The sequence below is a fragment of the Durio zibethinus genome, unplaced genomic scaffold (genome assembly GCF_047325235.1).
Source record: "Durio zibethinus cultivar Kanyao isolate XHJ-2024 unplaced genomic scaffold, ASM4732523v1 HiC_scaffold_2, whole genome shotgun sequence".
In the NCBI taxonomy this organism is placed as follows: domain Eukaryota; kingdom Viridiplantae; phylum Streptophyta; class Magnoliopsida; order Malvales; family Malvaceae; genus Durio; species Durio zibethinus.
This window is the reverse complement of record NW_028323043.1, coordinates 3,183,586-3,191,320: the sequence shown is the minus strand read 5'-3', so window position 1 is coordinate 3,191,320 and position 7,735 is coordinate 3,183,586.

Sequence of the window (7,735 nt, the reverse complement as noted above, 5' to 3'; positions counted from 1 at the left end):
ATGAAAATTTTCATAAAATTTTAAATTATATTTAAAAATGAAAATTTTAAAATAAAGTAGTAAATTACTAAAAAAATGAATACATAAAATAAATACAACAATAGATAAAAAGAGATGCGACTTCCCCCTACATATTTTATACTTTCTCCTACAAAAAAACTTGTAATGGCCCTACTCCATTTGTAATTCCATCGATTACTCGCCTATCAAAAAAATGAGTTAGTTCGGACAATCCTCTTATACCTTTTGTTAAGGATATTGAATAAAACGTATCTATGTAACCACGATTATATGACCAATCGTATATCAAATATATTATTTTATCCAAGAAATTCTTTTAGGACCCCTTTTTGCAAACGAATTTAGTAAGTTCAAATTTTGTAAAGATGAATAAAAAGGCTTATATAAAAGGAATGCTGTAAATATTCCAAAACAAGCTATACTCACTGAAAAAGTTGCATTTGTTAAAAATTGATACCAATCCTCAAAATCATTTGAATTTTGATGTAAAAGATTTATAGATGGAGTTAATAATTTGGATAATATATCCAAATGTATTCCTTCTTGATTAAAAGGAATTGCTATGGCTCCAACAAAAAAAGTAAATAGAACCAGTATAAGCATAGGAAATAACATAGTATTATCCGATTCATGAGGATAAGAAAAAGCCTTCTTGTAGCCAAAATTCGTAATAGTAATAAGAGCCCCTTTTTTTACATTACCACCAATTCTATATGGCTTCTCATTATTATTCATTGTTAATAAATTATTCATTGTTAATAAAGGGGATAAAGGAAAATTTCTGTTAATCATTGTTTGCTCTTCTTTTTTACCCCATAGTTTTATTGAATAGAAGGAGCTACCTTTTTTGCCACTATAATTTTGAAAATTAATGTTTAAATGTCCTTCAAAAGTAAGTAAATAGATCCGAAACATATAAAATGCTGTTAATCCGGCCGTGGACCAAGCTATTATTGCAAAAATCGGTGAATACAACCAACTGTCACTAAGAATTTCATCTTTGGACCAAAAACAAGCAAGGGGTGGAATACCACAAAGAGAAAGTGTACCCACTAAAAAAGCAATTTGTGTAATTGGCACATGCTTTCTTAAACCGCCCATAAAAACCATATTCTGGCTTTTATCTGGAGAATATCCAACAATAGCTTCCATGGAATGAATAATGGATCCGGATCCTAAAAACAACAATGCCTTCGAATAAGCATGAGTAATCAAATGAAATAAAGCGGCTCGATAAGACCCATACCTAGAGCTACCATCATATAACCCAGTTGGGACATTGTAGAATAGGCTAAACCCCTCTTAATATCTTTTTGAGCAAGAGCTAAAGTAGCCCCTAATAATACTGTTATTATACCTATCAAAGATATTAGATTCATTATGTAAGGTATAACTATGAAAAGAGGAAGAAGGCGGGCTACAAGAAAAATTCCCGCTGCTACCATAGTGGCAGCATGTATAAGAGCCGAAATAGGAGTAGGCCCCTCCATGGCATCAGGTAACCATACATGAAGGGGAAACTGCGCAGATTTAGCAACTGCGCCGGCAAATAATAAAGAGGCACATAAAGTAACAAATAAAAAATGAACCTCATTATTATAAATCACGTTATTAAATATTTCGAACAAATCTTGAAATTCGAAACTTCCCGTTATCCAATAAAAACCTAAGATTCCTAATAATAAACCAAAATCGCCTATCCGATTAGTTACAAACGCTTTTTGACAAGCGTTTGCCGCAACAGGTCGTGTGAACCAAAACCCTATTAATAGATAAGAACACATTCCAACCAATTCCCAAAAAATATAAATTTGTATCAAATTAGAACTAGTAACTAATCCCAACATTGAAGTATTGAATAAACTCATATAAGCAAAAAATCTCAAATATCCTTGATCATGAGACATATAATTGTCACTATAAATAAGAACAAAAATTCCAACAGTAGTGATTAATATTGACATAATAGAGGTAAGTGAATCAATAAAGTAGCCAAACTCGAAAGAAAAATCATTATTGATGGTCCAAGACCATCCATATTGATAGATAGAACTTCTATTTATTTGCTGAATAGACAGATCGACCGAAAAAATCATAACTATACTTAACAATAAAATATTGGGAAAAGCCCACATACGACGAAGATTTTTGTTGCCGTCGGAAAAAGTAGGAGTCCCATTCCTATTAAAATAGGAATTGGAAGTGGCACAAAAGGTATGATCCATGAATATTGATATGTATGCTCCATAAAAACTTTTTTCTTATTCTTTCTTAATTAATCGTTTCTGATTCACCGGCTCTTATCTCTTTTGATGGAAAGGGAGCAATAATACAATCAAGATATTACAAAGTTAACTGGAATTTTCTATTATTAATCTTTTAATCTTTCTCAAATATTTCAAAAATATTCAAATTTCGAAGTTAGAAGTAATCAAATGATATCACCGAGTTACTAATGGAAAAAAAAAATATTCTTTTTTTTTTTCAAAATTATGTATCCTTTAACAGATTAATTACGAGTCTCATTCGAATTTGATTGAAAATGAAAATTGGGCATACTCTCTCTTCGAGCTTGACCAATTACCAATTAATAGAAAAAAATTCAAGTTTGTTTTTTATTAGGTAAATAAAATGGTTTTTTTACATTTTTTTGTTTTGATGTATTTTTCGTGTATAAATGGAGATGTATAAATTATAAATGTAGGACGACAAAAAAAATAGGCAGAGATAGAGAAGGAAAGACTCTTTTTTACGTTTTTTTGATTTCATCAATTCAATTTATATATCATAATAGATCCTAATCTATCCTATAGATTTGAATGGAGATATAAAAAAGAAAGGTACCAATAAATTAAATACAAATTCTTCTTTTTTTCTGGATAGTGTATGGAATATAAATAAAAAAAGGTTATATCATATTTTTTTTTTTTTTTTTTTCTAGAATAGAAGCATTTTATGTTATTTTCCCATCTCTATTTAGTTCTTATGAAATTTATATAGTAGTATATAGATAATTATAATCTAGAAAATCTATTAATCTAGAAAATCTATAGGAATAGATAAATAATGACATAAAGACACCGATCATTTTGTTTTAAAAATAGATGTCTTTGACATCCAACTATAGCACTAAATAACCTTTTTTTTGAATGGCAGTTCCAAAAAAACGTACTTCTACATCAAAAAAGCGTATTCGAAAAAATGTTTGGAAAAAGAAAGGATATTGGGCGGCGTTGAAAGCTTTTTCATTATCGAGATCTATTTTTACGGGTAATTCAAAAAGTTTTTTTGTACGACAAATAATTTTTTTTTAATCTGAATTGGTTTAACTCGAATAAGATACAAAGGTTTTCTTTTTTGAATATCTTTTTTTTTTTCATTTCCGGGATGGGGATTCTCATTTTCCCCATCGCCCCATTTGGTATCTTAGTGTTATAATAATTTGTTATTTTTATAATATTCAATTTCAATTTATAATAATAAATAATTAAATAATTAAATAATAAAAATTTGTATATTTATACTATAGCTATATCGGAGCACATATATATAAGAGCTTTAACTGGGTTGTTGAAACTAATCCATTAAGTTTCAATTTTGTAACTTTATGAATCATTATTTCTCTGAATTACTATATATCCTTCCCTTGCTTTCAACCCAATTGAGAAAACTCCCTTTATAATTTAGTGGATATACAAATAATGTATCAATTTAAAATGATCTAAAAAAATTCTATGTTTGTATAAGAAGATGAATCAAGACATATTTTTAGAATTCGAAATTCGAAATACTTTTTTGAAGTATGGTACAATTATGACAGGAATCGAAACGCTTTTTATATAACGTAACGTGTACAACCCAATATCTAGTTGGTTTGATAAATCCTTAAAACGCAAAATCCTAACGATTAATACAAAGCTATGCAAATTACATAAATCTTTTGAAATCATTGGATGTGGTGCTGAAATTGTGATCTCTAAAAATAATATTTTTTCATTCATTTATTCATTCAATTGATAAGCATTTTTTTTTTTATAGATTCATAAAAATCATATAAAAGAATGAGAGATGAATCATTAAAAAATTAAAATGATAAAGAACATTTTTTTGTTGAATTCTATCTATGAATTGAAGTTACAACTAGTTAGTTTAGTTACAATAGAGGAGTTCTCTTTTAGGAAAACACAAACTATAAAATCTCTGTTGAAATAATTAAATATTAAATTAAATATTAAATAAAAAAAAGGATAATTAAATAAAACGATAAATAATAAAGATTCTTTTTGAACCTTCAAATTGCTATTTAAACGAGTTTTTATTCATCAATTTAAATTAAATGCTTCTTTTACATTTTACATTGAATTGACCCCTTCACCTTCAATCTCGACGATTGAATAAAAAATGGCTTATTATGATTTCGAGCAAGCCGCTATGGTGAAATCGGTAGACACGCTGCTCTTAGGAAGCAGTGCTAGAGCATCTCGGTTCGAGTCCGAGTAGCGGCATAGTATCTTCTAAAAGAGATAGAATAAGTCCTATAATGAATTTAATTCCTGATTTCCATTCCATAAAATCTAGAAACCCTCGCTTTTTTCAGAATTCTTATGATTTTTTCAACTTTAGAGCATATATTAACTCATATATCCTTTTCGGTCGTTTCAATTGTAATTACAATTCATTTTTTAACCTTATTCTTATTAGTCGATGAAGTCGTAGGACTATATGATTCATCAGAAAAGGGCATGATAGTTACCTTTTTCTGTATAACAGGATTATTAGTCACTCGTTGGATTTATTCAGGACATTTCCCATTAAGTGATTTATATGAATCATTAATCTTTCTTTCATGGGGTTTCTCCCTTATTCATATGGTTTACTATTTTAAAAAGCGTAAAAATGATTTAAGCGCAATAACCGCACCAAGTGTTATTTTTACCCAAGGCTTTGCCACTTCGGGTCTTTTAACCAAAATGCATCAATCCGCAATATTAGCGCCTGCTCTCCAATCCCAGTGGTTAATGATGCACGTAAGTATGATGGTATTAGGCTATGCAGCTCTTTTATGTGGATCATTATTATCAGTAGCTCTTCTAGTCATTACATTTCGAAAAGCCATAAAAATTATTGGTAAAAACAATAATTTATTAAATCAGTCATTTTCGTTTGGCGAAATCCAATACATGAATGAAAGAAGCAATGTTTTATTAAACACTTATTTTCTTTCTTCTAAAAATTTTTACAGGTATCAATTGACTCAACAATTGGATCGTTGGAGTTATCGTATTATTAGTCTCGGGTTTATCTTTTTAACCATAGGAATTCTTTCGGGAGCCGTATGGGCTAATGAGGCGTGGGGATCATATTGGAATTGGGACCCAAAGGAAACTTGGGCATTTATTACTTGGACCGTATTCGCGATTTATTTACATACCCGAACAAATAAAAATTTGGAAGGTGTAAATTCCGCACTTGTGGCTTCTATGGGATTTCTTATAATTTGGATATGCTATTTTGGGGTCAATCTATTAGGAATAGGTTTACATAGTTATGGTTCATTTACATTAACATCTAATTGAATTGAATAAAAAGGCTAAGCCTAACAAATACTAAGATAGGACAGCGTATATATAAGAAAACTTATTGTAAGCTGTCAAGAACCTTTTGAATCACTCCACTACTTGATTCAAAAGGTTCTAACAAAAGCCAAAGATGTCTGATTAAAATTCAATTTAATTCTTTTACCTTTTTTTACTTAACTTAAACTTAAGAGAAGAAAAAAGACTTCTTTCTTTTTTTTTTCACTGTACAACGAACAATTTTAAAAATCATAGGATTACTTTTTGATTTTTTGTTTTATTCATCAAAACTATCTATAAAAATAATTATATAGAATAGTTTCGACCTTCTCACCTGATAATGAGAGGACAAAATCCGGATAAATACCAATACCTATTACTGGTAGAAAGATAGAGATCGAAACAAATAACTCTCGTGGTCCAGAATCAAAAAAATAAGAACTTTGAGCATTAAATAGCTTGTATCCATAGAACATTTGACGTGACATAGATAATGAATAAATAGGAGTTAATATCATTCCAATTGACATTACGAAAGTAATTAGTATTTTTGGCATTAAAAAATATTTTTGGCTGGTAATTATTCCAAAAAAGACTATCAACTCTGCAACAAAACCACTCATGCCCGGTAATGCAAGAGAAGCCATCGATAAGATACTGAACATCGTAAATATTTTTGGAATCGGAATAGCCATTCCACCCATTTCGTCGAGATAAAAAAGACGCATTCTATCATAACTCGTTCCTGCCAAGAAAAAAAGTGCAGCACCGATAAATCCATGAGATATTATTTGTAAAATAGCTCCGTTGAGTCCCGTATCAGTTATAGAGCCAATTCCTATAATTATGAAACCCATATGAGATACGGAGGAATAGGCTATTCTTTTTTTTAAATTCCGTTGACCAAGAGATGTTGAAGCTGCATAAATTATTTGCATTGTACCCACTATTATCAACCAGGGAGAAAATATGGAATGAGCGTGGGGTAATAATTCCATATTGATGCGAACTAATCCATACGCTCCCATTTTTAATAAAATTCCGGCTAGAAGCATACAAGTACTGTAATGTGCCTCCCCATGGGTGTCTGGTAACCACGTATGTAAGGGTATAATCGGCGATTTGACAGCAAAAGCAATAAGAAATCCAATATAGAATATGATTTCCAGTGCGACAGGATACGATTGATTAGCTAATGTTTCAAAATTTAATGTTGGTTCATTAGAACCGTATAAACCGATACCCAAAACTCCTATTAATAAAAAAATGGAACCCCCCGCAGTGTACAAAATAAATTTTGTAGCCGAGTACAGACGTTTCTTTCCCCCCCACATGGATAGAAGTAGATAAACGGGAATTAATTCGAACTCCCACATGATGAAAAAAAGTAAAAGGTCTCGAGAAGAAAATGATCCTATTTGACCACTGTACATTGCTAGCATCAAGAAATGGAATAATCGCGAATCTCGAGTAACTGGCCAAGCCGCCAAAGTAGCTAAAGTAGTGATAAATCCTGTCAGTAAAATGGGCCCTATAGAAAGTCCATCTATTCCCAATCTCCAGTAAAAATCAAAAAAATTTATCCATTTATAATCTTCCTCCAGCTGGATTAATGGATCGTCCAATCGGAAATGATAACAAAATGCATAGGTTGTTAGAAGGAGTTCAAATATGCATATACACATAGTATACCACTTAATTAGCTTATTTCCTCTATGAGGAAGAAAGAAAATTAAAGAACCTGCAGATATTGGTAAAACTACAATTATTGTTAACCAAGGAAAATAATTCGTGGTAAAGACAAGATGCACTTGGACCAGAAAAACCCGTGCTCAAAAAAGATTTTTTTTGAGCACGGGTTTTTTTCAGTAAAAAAAAAATAAAATGGATTCAAAATGTATTCAAGTGGGGTTTTCGGGAACGTATCAATAAGCTAGACCCATACTTCGAGTTGTTTCATGCCATAAATAAACTCGAACGCTCAAGAAATCTGTTGGACAAGCGGATTCACATCTCTTACAACCAACACAGTCTTCTGTTCTTGGAGCGGAAGCAATTTGCTTAGCTTTACATCCATCCCAAGGTATCATTTCTAACACATCGGTGGGGCAGGCTCGGACACATTGAGTACACCCTAT